This window comes from Cydia strobilella, chromosome 2 (assembly GCF_947568885.1).
Source record: "Cydia strobilella chromosome 2, ilCydStro3.1, whole genome shotgun sequence".
Lineage (NCBI taxonomy): Eukaryota > Metazoa > Arthropoda > Insecta > Lepidoptera > Tortricidae > Cydia > Cydia strobilella.
Window position 1 is genome coordinate 25,145,060 of NC_086042.1, and position 14,528 is coordinate 25,159,587.

The following is a 14,528-nucleotide window of genomic DNA, read 5'->3' on the forward strand; positions in this document are numbered from 1 at the left end:
TGCATTAATTATTTTTATGATTTTGTCCCATGTTCTTTCACTGATATGCGTTAAAATTGTTAAATAACAAACGAAACCGTCAACGCCATCTATACGACAGTTGGCCAAAGCTAGTAGCGCCCTCTGAACAAGAATCAAATTTTCTTGATTTTCGAGGCACGTTTTTTCCTTAGACTGTATCCATCTATTACGGAGTTATGTCTATCTTTGCTAAAACTTTTATAGTCATATGTCAGTATTAGTCAGTATTATTGGTATAGTTTTTACCGACGCTACCCAATCGTCAAATACAGTGTAATAAAATACCGCCACTCACTTTGCCTCCAGTTTAACTTACATACACACAGATACGGTTTACTTGCTATTCGATTCGATAAGTGTAATATTACGAAATAGGTGCATTCCTAGAATTACTTAAATTCACCTGTCTTACGATCGATAATAATCGGTCGAATATATTAGTAACAAAAAGACTAGATCTGCCCGTGACTTCGTCTGCAGAATATACCAAGTTAATTTGCGTGCCCCCACCCCCATAGAAGTTAAAGGGACAAAAGTATGAATTCTATTATATGTCATTTTGTGTGCTTTTCGCCAAAAATCATCCACATGTCCCTCCAAACATCAGAACTAAACTTACCTAACTACTTTAGCAGATATTAGTGATTTTCAAAATTATCCCGTTGTTGAAGTTACCCCAAAGCACCTTATTAGTTATTAGTACTATTCCCTAGTTTTATAATACCATTAGCAAATTTAATGACCTCAAAAGTATTCGTATTTCGTCTACGGGAAGTAGTTATGTTATTATAACCGCTCTAGTTGTGATACTCGCAAACCGAACGCTGTGAGTTAAAGACATCAACGGGCTTTAAGTTTAAGTAAAACTTAAGAAGTTACTTAATCTCTTTCTACTCTAATATAAATGTAATTAAATGCTATAAAATGAGAAAATATGTTTCTATTTTCTGAGGACAAATTGAATGGATTAAGTAATAGTCGATTATATATACTAAGGCCTATGAATTATGATAATCCTTCGTGAAAAAATACTTATCAAAACACTATGTGACAAAGTTACAGTTTCAATTTGTCAGGAACGCAATTCCACATTATTTTTCGATGACTAGTCAAATAACAAATAATTCGAATTGACCTATGCGAAAATTGTCATAAAATCATTTCAACACTTAAATTTCATCATCATTCAATTGTGTCATCGTAAATTTGTCGGTGGCATCGCATCTTTTTACACAAATATATGTAAGTATTGTATTTTGTATCCCTTTCCCGTACTTAAATGGAACAATCGTATTTCGAACATTAGGGAGGCACGCGCGGAGCTGAAGCCAAAACGTAGAGCTTTGCAAAAATTTATTGAAATATAAGGGGTACACACATAGTACATTATTATTATTGTGTCTGTTATATTATTATTTTGTGTGGTGTTAGTATAAGAACGAGGAAGTGCGTGTCAAGACTGTCAAGTCACAAATAATGGAGGGTTCCGTACCATTATATGATATTTCGGTCTTAAATAATAAAATTCCGGTTAAAGGATGACTCACGTTAGACCGGGGCGTGTCCGGGCCGGAGCTTCCGGCGCTTCGTTTTCTATGGAAGACATCACGTGATCACCTGTCATGTCATAGAAAAGTAAGCGCCGGAAGCTCCAGCCTGGACACGGCCCGGTCTCGTTATCATCATCCTTCAAAATATTTATCAGTACGGTTTTTACTCACTATTATTTTTAGTCGCTTTTGGCGACATGTTTCGGATTCTTTGGGAATCCATCCTCAGGCACGAGTGTCCGCGGCGGTTGTACGGCGCGGGCAGTGCACGACGTACAACCGCCGCGGACACTCGTGCCTGAGGATGGATTCCCAAAGGATCCGAAACATGTCGCCAAAAGCGACTAAAATTAATAGTGAGTAAAACCGTACTGATAAATATTTTGAAATATGTCTCACGATAGTTTAAGTGCGATTGAGTCATCCTTAATGAGTTTTTTGGAAATAATGCATTGATGGATCATCCGATCATGTGCAAAATGCTTTTCTTAGAATGTAATTATTAAGTCTTATTTTCTTGTTGTTTTTTTCATATTTTTTTATACAAAAGTTAGAGGGGAGGGGAAACATTATTTTCAACAGATTAAGAGATTATTTTTACTCTTAGTTACATGTATGGAGCGCCCCCTAACCACATTTTTTTAACTTCTAAACGTAGCGGCTCACAAAATATACCTATACATATGTCTTAATTTCATTCAAACATCTTATAGTTTTGAGATAAGTAGCTATGACATACAGGCATGACGAAACTACATATAAGGGTTCCCTTTATGCAATGTTGGCTACGCAGGCTACGGAATCCTAAAAAGAAGTCTAATTTACTCCCCGCTAAATATTGTCACAACATATTTAGCAGCCAAGTTTTTACAGACATATCGCCACGCCGGACGCACAGACATACTTTCCCGACGTATTAGTTAATACAACTACAACTCCAGAAAAGGTGCGCGTAAAAACTGAGCCAAGACCAGATTTGACTTGCGCTTGAGTTTCTGATCGTTGTTTATGTATGAATCGGCGTGTTTCATGGATGTAGTAGTTACGTTAAGTACCGATGTGGTATAATTTTCTTTTGAAGATTTTTGGAATCGGTGCTACAATAATGTTCTTGGCGTGTTTCACTTTTTTTCAACTAGCTTGTTTTTGTAAGGATTGAAATGTTAATTTTATGTGATAAACTACATTCAAATTATAAAAATGTCAGAATTAAGAGTCAAAGTCAATGTCACCTCTAACTTTGTTGTAAAAAATGCAACATTTTATGATCGTTAAAATATAAAAAATCAGATCGAACCATTTAATAGTGTTTTGTAATTAAAAATTTTGAAATATTGAGCATTTGAATTTTTTTTATCTTTTTCTACGTACGTCTCTATTGGTTGTGTACCAACAATGCAAAAAAATTAGCATATATAATTTATCATTTTATCATACAATAATCTCTTTATCAATCAATCACTGATCAATCATCCCCCAATGCATAGAAACGGATAAACCATCAATAGAAATCCCCTAATGCAATAAAACGGATAAACCGATTTTGATAAAACCTGTCTTAGTGGTGGTGGTTACCATTGGAATGCTTTAAAATAATAAAAAACACCAACATATCGGTACATCTGATATAAGATGATTTTGACTTTATAGTATACTAGCGACCCGCCCCGGCTTCGCACGGGTAGTTCAACTAATTTACATAAAAACTACAAATTATACATATAAACCTAATATTCCTCTTGAATCACTATCAAAATCCGTTGCGTAGTTTTAAAGATCTAAGCTTACATAGGGACAGACGGACAGACAGCGGAAAGCGACTTTGTTTTATACTATGTAGTGAAGTTATAAATTATATTAAAATCAACATAATGAAAAATTATTAAAAATAATTATTTTGTAGACATACAGTAAATTATTTAGAATTTTAAATATAAAGTATAAGTTATGCATGCACTATTAATGCGATAATTCTCTTATAATATTGTAACGATATTAAGGAATAAACGGCTTTTTTATTTATTTATTATAGTGAAGTTTGACCCCTTTTTGCGTCGTGTTAAAAATACAGGTTCCACCGAGATTTGAACTCGGATCGCTGGATTCAAAGTCCAGAGTGCTAACCATTGCACCATGGAACCAGACACCAGGCACCCCAAAAACACAAATTGTTGGGAATATTGGCGTTGAATGCCAAACGTTTACTCAGGTGTAATCAAGGCAAAAGGCTGACTAGTGTAGTATGTATTTACATCACTATACCTACCTATATATGTATAAGGCTTAAGTGCTATGGATAAATTAAATTGGTTTTCATGAGTTCGTTTATCTTTTCGACGCCGTGTCAAACACAAAAGTAGGTCTATGCTGCTTTGTGGTCTATGAGCGATTAATCGGTCTTTGGCGTTGAACCTACGGTTGAAAAGGTTAAATCAGCTTCGAAGAATACACGGTAAAATGGGTCAAATAGTTTTTGAGCCTTCATTAATCCCTACTAGAGGTATTAATGGATCAAACACAAAACTGTGTTCACGTCTTTCCTGTAGACATACACAAAAGTTAAGGGCTATACAGGTCCCTTATCCACATGAAAAGGTAACTACTCCTTTTATTTGTATATGTATGATAAAATCAATACCTACATGCCCACAAGCTGTTAACAAGCTGCTATTGTCCACAGGAGAGAATACTGTAAGTTTATAACCTTTATAGCCCTTAACTATTCGGTGTGTTTACAGGAAAGACGGGAACACAGTTTTGTGTTTGACCCAAATTTTGAAAGTAACTCGTGTCTGTCTGTCTGATACCTCTTCACGCTTCAACCGCTGAAACGATTTAGATAACATGGTATGGATATGATTGAAATGAATGAGTTTGAAGCCCGGGAACGGACATAGGGTAGTTTTTATCAATCATCATCATTCCACATGAACGAAATTTTGGACGAAAGCTAGTATTCTATATTCACTCTAAAAATCGATTTGACATATCAGCCTTGGGTTATCTCACATACCTACTCGTCAATATCTAAAAGAGCGACGGCTCTTTTTCGAGCACCATAGATAATAGACATCCAATGTCGGCTTACAGCATTTTCGGTTAAGGCATGGTTAAGGCGAACCTAGAGCAGTGTCGACGGATGGACCACTCGCCAGTGGAGGCTGGAATACCGCGCGACTCGCACGCGCCACCCGTTTCGAACGAGTTTCAAATTCAAACCGACGCAGAGTGACAGTTGGTGACTGTGTTTTGTTTTTTTTTTAAGTGCGAAGGTTTGTGTTTTTTTTTTTAATTTATGATGGTATTTTAATCTAAAATTTTCTTAGTTTTTAAGTTAAAATAGTTGCCAGTTGCTGACTTTTCGCTTGAGTGGGATAAGTTTGCAGGTTTTTTATGTATTTTACTTACTATATTTATTTTACTAAATTATGTATTTTACTAATATATTTTTAATATAGGTAAAAATATATTAGGTAAAATGTTTAAAAAGTGATTCTTATAAAATACATGATAGGTGTTCATTATAACGGCTAATAAATTTTTGTTGAAACCAAATGCTCTATTTGACCGAAATAATATATTATTTATTGCAAGTTTCGCTATAACATAGGTACATGATATTTATAAATGGTTTATTGTTTCACATTGTAAAACAAAATGCGCATCCAACGTCCATGATTGAGGAGAAAAATTGTACTTCGTCTGAAGAATTACGGCGGAACATCTTGTAAATACTATACTCGTATTGTCTAGATGTCTACTACTATTGTAAAGCATTCAGTAACGTGTAAGTAACTTTCATACCAAAAAAAATTTCATTTTTATTTTATTTAATATACAGTATACACACTATTTATTGAATACAAAGTTATATTCTGCAAGTGACTATTCGGATACGGACTTCAGGACCATGAATCATGTAATAATCATGTAATAAATTAAAACTAACCGCGACCGTTAAATGTCCGGTAAATAGATACAAATTCCCTAAAAGTTAAAACCTGTGTAAATTTCATTCGATAGCGTGACGTGACGTACGCGTAACGCGTTATTTTGTATGGGATTTTGAGTTTCCGCTTGGCGCGCTGTTCAAAATCCCATACAAAATGAGACTTAACGCAAACGCGTACGTCACGTCACGTCACGCTTTCGATTAAAATTTACACTACAGGTTCTGTCCTCGGTTTTGAGTAGTAAGTAGATGCCGGCGGGAATGACCGACAATATTGTACAGATTGCAGACAAAGAGATAAATATAAGATAAAGAGTTTATTATTCAATTAGGCATATTACAATGCGCTTATGAACGTAAAATAAAGCTACGCCGGCTCTAATCCTACAATTATTCAATTAGGCATATTACAATGCGCTTATGAACGTAAACTAAAGCTACGCCGGCTCTAATCCTACAATTATTCAATTAGGCATATTACAATGCGCTTATGAACGTAAAATAAAGCTACGCCGGCTCTAATCCTACAATTATTCAATTAGGCATATTACAATGCGCTTATGAACGTAAAATAAAGCTACGCCGGCTCTAATCCTACAATTATTCAATTAGGCATATTACAATGCGCTTATGAACGTCAAATAAAGCTACGCCGGCTCTAATCCTACAACTCTGCCTCGAGAAGATTTTGCATACCAACTTCTGAATTTTCCTGTGTTTTCAGTAGCTAGACTACTGAAAATGTATAAATAAATAAATTTATTTTACATAAAATTATTTATTTTGCACTCAATGATTTTCAATGAAACTCATTATCTCATAGCGTGGATTTATCACAATTATAATATAGAGACGTCACACTATACGTCTCATACTAACTCCATAGTAACAAATCGTTTTGACGATTCATTAAAAGTAGGTATTAGCCGATTTGATGCAGTAGAAATATAAGATTATTTTTCTAGTGATGTACCGACCAAAAAAAACCTACTTATCCACATAATTTTTTAGTTTCGGCAATACTGGAATTTTTAGACACACGGAATTAATGTCAACAAAGGCGTGGCTGGTGACAAAAAAACTTTTGCAACATTCAAGGTACTTAAACTGTCCATGTTTTCCATATTTATTAGAAATCTTTTTATATTCTACTACAGAAATAATGACTTTGTTAAAAGGAAACTAAATTTTCACATAAAACATTTAGGTATAATATTAATGGAAAATAAAAAGCTGCTGTTGTCGGGTAGTTTATTTATTGCACTTAAATCACTATGGAGAACATTATTTTTCACTAACTTTCGAGATTAAGTGCTTCCGTAATCGCTTTTAATGGCTTTAATTTAAACCAACTTTTAAAAAAGGTAATAGAGGTTATTATATATTTGATTGTTTGTTTTGTAAGTATGTAGCGCAAAACTCCGTCATTTCTGGACCGATTTAGAAACTTATTGGAACGAAGTTATATGTAAGTGCCAACTTTTGCCGTCACAAGCCATACTACTGCGAAATATGTAATGATCAGGCATCGTAAACTGCGAGCGAAATCCATTAAAGTACTAGGGTTTTGATACGTCTTACTGGTTGTCATACGTCATTTCAATGGATTTCGCTTGCAGTTTACGATGCCTGGTAATGATACTAATGAGAATGATAATGAAAATGAGGATGAGGATGCCGGACACGGACACAGACACGGACACGAGCACGAGCATGAGCATGGACACGGACATAGACACGGACACGAGCATTAGCATGGACATGGACACTGACACGGACACGAAGAACATAACATGACAGTGAGCATGAGCATGAGTATATGAACATGAACACGTCACGAGCCTTTCTTAACCTCGTTCCAAACGAGTGTTCCACGACACACCACTTTTTCTGTATGTAATCATATAATTTCAAATTGATTACATTTTGGTCAGAACCCACTTCTGATGATCGAATCCATGAGGAATTGAAAGAGCACCTCAAATCAGATCCAGCTCATGAAACTTGAAACGTACTCGAGGCGCAAAACTTTTTTGTGACACGTCTTGACCAGAATGGAACGAGTCCTGCAGAGTGATGCGTCACTCAGAAAACTTAAGACTAAAATGTCTTTCTATTTCCCCATTTAGTCCATCGTGAATATTACAAATATGTAATAGTGTGTCATTAATAAATAGTTCTTGAGTTAATTCATTTCTTACCTACATTTATTTTTAAGTTTTCCTGCGAGCCCTTTGAGAACCCCTGACTTACCTGCAAGTGTCACTTTGACAGTGACAGTAGTTTGTTTACATTAATTCCGTGTGTCTAAAAATTCCAGTTTAAGTAAGGCAATTTTCTACAGCATTTGTCTTGTCAAAAATGATGCCAGCTTCGTTCGGATTTTAAAACTACTTTCTATTAGGTAATATTAGGGTTTACTTAAATAAAATTAAGTGCTGCACTGTTAATAAATATGCACCACTGATGTAACAGTGCTAATTGTCTTTAACAGTACCTACGTCACTTAACAACAACAATTCTCTTTCTACAATAGGTATATCGGCAAGAAGGATAGAATGATAAGAAGAATGAATGAAGGATAGGAAATTCATTAGTTTTACGGTTATAAGACCGCCGGTTTTAGACTAGCATTTTTTTGAAAGCCGAACTTTATGTGTACCTACCTGCACTCAAGCTTAGATTCGCTTCCCTTCCCACCGACTCTTAAGCCCTTTTCGTTTCACCATAGAATTACGACACGAAAACTTCTCACCCATAATTTTTCGACGAAAACCTCAAATCCGCCATCAAAATAAGTGCATACTCGATATACAAGAAATCGTAATCTATCTCATACATATTTATACATTTGCATAAATTTGGATTAGATTAGTCGAACCTGTGTCTCTCCGGTGCCATCTTCTATCCAAAAACAGAAAATCTTGTGGCACTATGAAACATGTATGGAGATACAACATTTTAGTTTTGACGCTGGAAAATTAATTCCATTGCATTACAAATTTATAAATGCGATTGGGAAAAGTTAAACAGCCTCAAAACTCAAATTAACGTCTGTAGAGCAGCTGTAGAGCGATTGCAGCGAAATATTGAAAAGTAAACATAAATTTGTCGCTGATCGGTTGCTATACTTCGACAAGCTTACCTTTGAAACTTGAGGAACTAAAGGTCTCCACATAATGCTTAAGTAGAATCATTTAGATTGAAAATATATCACTGACGACTGTTAGCGCGGGCCAGTACCATCGTCTTCACTGTTAACTGATAATTTGTAAGCCAACTGCAACGAGATAAAGTTCATCGATGGTCAGCTACTTAAAAGCGTTGCTGTGAAGACCTACCATGACTTCGAAATTCGCTCCAAGACTTTTATAACCGCAAAACTAAGTTTGTAAAGCGAAATGATAGTAAAGAAGCTGGTGGTTGACATTTATCGCATTTTCGTCTCGTTTCGTTTTATTAATTGGGTGTAGTTAACTAGTATTTACTTTAAATCATGTACGATTTGATATAACGCTTTGGAGGCCGTGACAAATGACTAGAATCGGACATTTTTTTAATAGCTGACTACCTTGGAAAGTTTTGCTTCTACATATTATATCCACTTAAATTTGTTAGTTGGGTGGATCGAACGCATTTCGCAGCGATAGGTTTTTTCCCTATCCGTAGTCGCATTTTGCCACAAATCGTTTTATGTCATATATGTTTTATGTACGACAATATTGTGACCTGTGAATTTACTTTACTTCATAGTCACTTACTTGGATGCAAAATAACTTGGAAGTTTTTACTCTTTAGGTACTCATTTGATTCTGGGGCCCATTTATCGAACGGTATTTGTCTAATATTATTAGTCTGTTGCCATGGTAACCCTTATGCTTTGACAGTTCGTGGACTAATAATATTACACCGTTCGAGAAATGGGCCCCTGGTGGCGCTCGAACTCTTTGTGGGTCTTGGTTCCTCCACAGCTCCACTATATTCCTCGTGTCTTCACAGTCGTTGACGACCTTCCTTCAACTGGCCCAATTTCTCTTATTCCAAAGGTCTTCCTCTACATAGTAAGTATAAACTCTAATATTCTTTCTTTTAGGCTTACCTCTTCGCCTTAATGGTACAGCAGCCGAAATATCTAAGACCTTGCCGTTTTCAAAATGACCTACAAACACTCTTATGAGATTATGAATATAGTTGTCAGTCCATTTGAACATATCGGCCTAACAATTTTTGCTGCTTACTATACACAGTCATGTTCTGAATTATTGTGACGTCCACTTGTGTGGAATTCAAATAATTTGAAATGTTTTTCTTAATTGCTTGTATTTCTAAAAACCTAGACCTACTTGCGGTTTTTCTCATAGCTCCGACCACCTGCAAGATTTCCCTTTAGTATGACTCAGCTAAGTCAGTTACTCATGCACTTGGAGTGGTATAGTGTAAAGTCAAAAATAAGATCCATACTTCAGATGAAACTACGCTTAAAGGATGACTAACGTTTCACCATAGCGTATCCGATATCGTCCGACAATTTTAACTATAAATTCTCGAGCCGTATTTGTTGTTGTTACAAGGGGGCAAAGCTGTTGGTTAACTGCTCGTGCTAATATTGATACCCGAGCAAGCGAATGATTCCAAAATTGAACCACGAGCGTAGCGAGATCAAAAAGTGAAATCTTGAGCGTTGCCGTTGCGAGGGTTTCAAGGCACGAAGGTTAAAAAAAATTGCCACCAAGTGAAACACAAAATTTTTCACCACACCAACACAAGGAAAGTACTAACTGTAAAATATCAAACATTAAAGCAAATCGATTCAAAATAAATGTTTTTAAATATTTGACATACAAAATCATAATTTAAAAGTCAATTCTACCAGCAAATATAAGAAAACAACTTTTTTATTCTTCTTCTTTTCTTCTTCTTTTTCTAGGGGCTATGTAAGGCTCCAGAGCCTATGTATCACTGCGACCATCTCTGATCTATTGTGATCGCCACCTACTACAACTCTCGATCCAAACCTGCAACTTCAAACAGCTGCAGGATCTTTTTGGTTTCGAGAGACTTTAACTCCTCCGGGCGCAATATATGTCCACCCAGGATCAAGTCACGAGTGCGCATTAGGCAGGGGCACTCTGTGAGGATGTGTAGGGGCGTCTCCTCTGCCTCCATACAGAGTCTGCACCGCCCCATGTCACGTTTCCCCATAGTGTGCATGTGCTTATTTAGGCCGCAGTGCCCGGTAAGCACCCTGACCAAGTTGCGCAGTTGGTTCCTAGGCAGCGCCAAGGCGCTCGAAGACGCCTTTTTGCTGAAGGCCTTGATAAGCGCTTTGGAATGGTTCAACCCTGGTTTCTCCCTCCAGAGTTGAATGGTTTTGTAGTGACAGTAGGTCTTTAGGGTGAGCCGCGTTAGGCTTCTGGGAATCCCACAAAACGGCTCAGGACTGTAGTTCTTCCCCTTAGCCCCTGCTCGCGCGAGTTCGTCGGCCTTTTCGTTTCCAACGATACCCGCATGCCCCGGGACCCAACGTAGAACAACCTTGTTCCTGGCTCCAAGGTTGTTCAATAATTGCCTGCAGTTCTCAACCAGCCTCGATGTGGTGACATCAGAGGTTAGGGCTAAGAGTGCCGCCTGGCTATCCGAATGGATATAGATAGTATGGTTGCCGTAGTTGCTTTGCAGATTCATTGACGCACATTCAATAATGGCGTATACCTCTGCCTGGAATATAGAGCAAAAACACCCTAGGTTTAAGCTGATGCTTTTCCTGGGCGCTTCACCATATACTCCGCAGCCTACTTCAGATCCGGATTTGGAGCCATCAGTGTACCACCTCAGGCTTCCTTCTTTCCACTTAATTTGACTGTTTGACCAGTCCTCCCTTTTGGGGAGTTCCACTGAGTAGAGTTTGAGTGGACAAAATTTGGGTGCCATAGTGTCGGACGGCATCCCAAGAACAGGAATATCGTACACTGATTCCTTAAACAGTCTCAGAGTTTGCGATAACCAATTACCTCTCCTCGCGCCCGCTATTCTAAGCATACTAGATCTCGCCTCCAATTCCAGATGCAGGTGAAGGGGCGGTAGATTTAGTATGGCCTCTAGGGATGCCGTCGGGGAGGATGACATGGCTCCAGTGACGATGACACAGGCAGTTCTTTGCAGGCTGCCAAGCCTCGTCACTGTTGCCTTCTGCGTCGTTTTCCTGTACCATGCTACGGAGGCGTAAGACACTATCGGCCTCACTATAGCCGTGTACAGCCACAAGGCAATCTTGGGTTTTAGACCCCATCGGTTGCCTGCTAAACGACAGCATATTGCCAAGGCTGATCTAGCCTTTTGTATAGTTCCGTCCACATGCTTGTTCCAGGTCAGTTTCTGGTCCAGTGTTACCCCCAGATATTTGACCTCTGTTGAGAACGGAATAGTTTTACCATTCATGACAAGCGGCTTAAGTTTGTCTAGTTTCCGCTTGTTCGTGAATGGAACTATAATTGTCTTGTCCGCATTGATAGACAATTCATTATCTCTGCACCATGTATTTATGGTGTTGAGAGCCCTCTGCATAAGGTCTGATAAAGTACTTTGACAGTTGCCCCTCACCGTCACAACAAGGTCGTCTGCGTACCCCTGAGTGTCGATTCGGAGCTCCGCCATCTTATGCAGAAGTCCATCCACCGCGAGAGTCCAGAGCAAGGGAGATAGGACACCCCCCTGCGGGCAGCCTCTCACAGTGGCCACTTCCAGTGTAGTGTTAAGCAAGTCCAGCCTAACCATTCTGCTTGAGAGCATGCTTTGCACCCAGCGGATAGTGGTGCCGTCCACCTCCTTGGCCCTGAGCCCTTCCACCAGTGTCCGAGTGGGTGTATTATCAAAAGCGCCCTCAATATCTAGGAAGGCCGACAGGGCTATGTCTTTGTCTTCCAAAGCCCTTTCCACTCTGTCAACCAGCTCCAGCAGGGCAGTCTCTGTAGATCTGCCCCTACGGTAAGCGTGTTGGGTGTCGTGTATGGGTTTGTTTAGAAGACAGCTCTCCCTGATATACTTATCAATTACCTTTTCCAAGGTTTTAAGGAGGAACGAGGAGAGGCTGATGGGTCTGAAGGACTTGGCTAAAGCGTAATCCTTCCTCCCAGCCTTCGGTATAAATAATACCTTAACCATGTTCCACTGCTCCGGTAGGTGTCCCCAGGCATAACTAGCTCTGAAGATCCTGACCAAATGCGGGATTAGGACTTCAGCTCCTCGCTGTATAGCACAGGGCTTACTCCGTCCAGGCCGCACGTCTTGTAAGGTTTAAAGGAGTTTATAGCCCACCTCACTATCCCAGGTCTTATGACGAGGGCAGCCTGCCTCCAGTCCTCTGGGCGAGGCCTATGCAGGCCTCTGACCAGCTGGGGCTCGTGTGACTGTCCTGCCCCCGGAAAGTGAGTTTCAGCCAAGAGCTCCAAAGTCTCCATCTCACTAGCAGTGAAGGAGCCATCATGCCTCCTGAGAAGGCCTACTTGATTACTTCTAGCTTTGGAGAGTATCCTGTGAAGTCTCGCTCCTTGAGGCGTATTTTCAATTTCCTCGCAGAACCTCCTCCATGACGCTCTCTTAGCTTTCCTAATCTCTTTACTGTATTCATTTAGGGCTTTCCGATAGACCTCCCACTCCTGTGTCCTCTTAGCCCTATTGAATAACTTGCGTGTTTTGTCCCTGAGCCTCCTGAGGTTGGAGTTCCACCATGGGACCACACGTTTGGTTGATTTGAACTTGGGAGCACAGTTTTCTTCAAAGGCACTTACAATGCCATTTGAGACCACCTCCACCGCAAGTTCTAAACTCTCCCGCGTTTTGATTACCTTCGCTGCGGATTCCAGATTACTTTCTAGGCTGCTCCTGTAGCCTTCCCAGTCCGTCCTCCGGGGATCCCTGAAGGTGACCGTTTGAACGCTGAGAGAAAAAGCTATATTAAAACAGATGTGCTTATGATCTGACAACGATTCCGCATCACTTACCCTCCAGTTCTGAATGTGCCTGGCTAGATTTGAAGATGCAAAAGTCAAGTCTAAAACCTCCTTCCTGACCCTAGTGACAAAGGTGGGTGTACATCCCATGTTTAGAATTTGGAAGTTATTGCATAGAAGAAAGTCATGTAGTAACTCACCCCTATCATTGATGTCGGTGCTTCCCCAGTTGGTGTGATGGGCGTTAGCGTCACATCCCACCAGCATTTCTGCGTTGTGTCTGCGGGCGTACTCGGCCACGGCTGTGAGATCCGCAGAGGGGTCGTTCCTGTCTCCAGGGAGGTATGCCGAGCAGAGTATAATTCTCTGCCCGCTCCATCCCTTGAGATTTACATACGCTGCTACCAGGTCGTCTGTGCATAACTCTGGAACAGGTAGAAAGTCAATGTTCTTGCCAAAAACAATGCAGGCCCTAGGCTTAATTCCATTAGTATTGCATAAAACTTTACCAACCGAATTCAGTCCTAGTATGGTTGAGTTTCGCACCCAAGGTTCTTGAAGTAGTGCGAGGTCGACGTGTCCTGCAAGCCGGCTTTCAACAATGGCCGTGGCGGCTGCCGCATGATGGATGTTCGCTTGCAGGACCCTCGCGGGTGCCGTAGGTCCAAGGCCTTTTATTTGGCCCTTTTGGTGACCCGTTGTGGCCCACCCCTGCCTCTCGCAATAGGAGTCCCTTGAGGCCCTCCTGTCGCCGAGGTTATGGGTCTGGCCCTACCGGGTACCATGCCCCTCGTCATGCCCCTTGTGCCTCTGGCTGCCGGTTGCCCGCCCCCACGGCCACGAGAGCCCTGGGGTATGGTTCGGCCGCCAGGTACCTTGGTACTTGGCCCTGGAGTAGATTCGGCGAGGGACTGAGGTTGCTGTTCCGTCTGCTGTGCTGGGGGAGCGTTTGGCCCCCCTTTTAGCCGGAACAGTACTTTCTTAAAGCCAATGACTACCTCTCCACGATTGGCCTTAAGAGTTTCGGAGGAAGGCTCATCCAGAGCGAAGGTGACC

General features: G+C 40.0%; 1 protein-coding gene and 1 non-coding gene across 4 annotated transcripts in view; one reads left to right on the forward strand and one right to left on the reverse strand.

Annotated features, from left to right (window-relative positions):
• Window positions 1-3,640: 3,640 nt before the first annotated feature.
• Window positions 3,641-3,712, reverse strand: Trnaq-uug (transfer RNA glutamine (anticodon UUG)). The gene has a single exon. It is a non-coding gene; the product is annotated as a tRNA-Gln (tRNA).
• Window positions 3,713-4,708: 996 nt separating this feature from the next.
• Window positions 4,709-14,528, forward strand: part of LOC134753553 (protein Wnt-7b) — a 78,670-nt gene continuing 68,850 nt past the window's right edge. The window contains exon 1 of one of the 3 annotated variants that reach the window (XM_063689473.1): window positions 4,709-4,843. The gene's annotated coding sequence lies outside the window, so the exon portion shown is untranslated. The remainder of the gene's footprint in view (window positions 4,844-14,528) is intronic. The other 2 variants (XM_063689464.1, XM_063689479.1) reach the window with 2 other exon arrangements.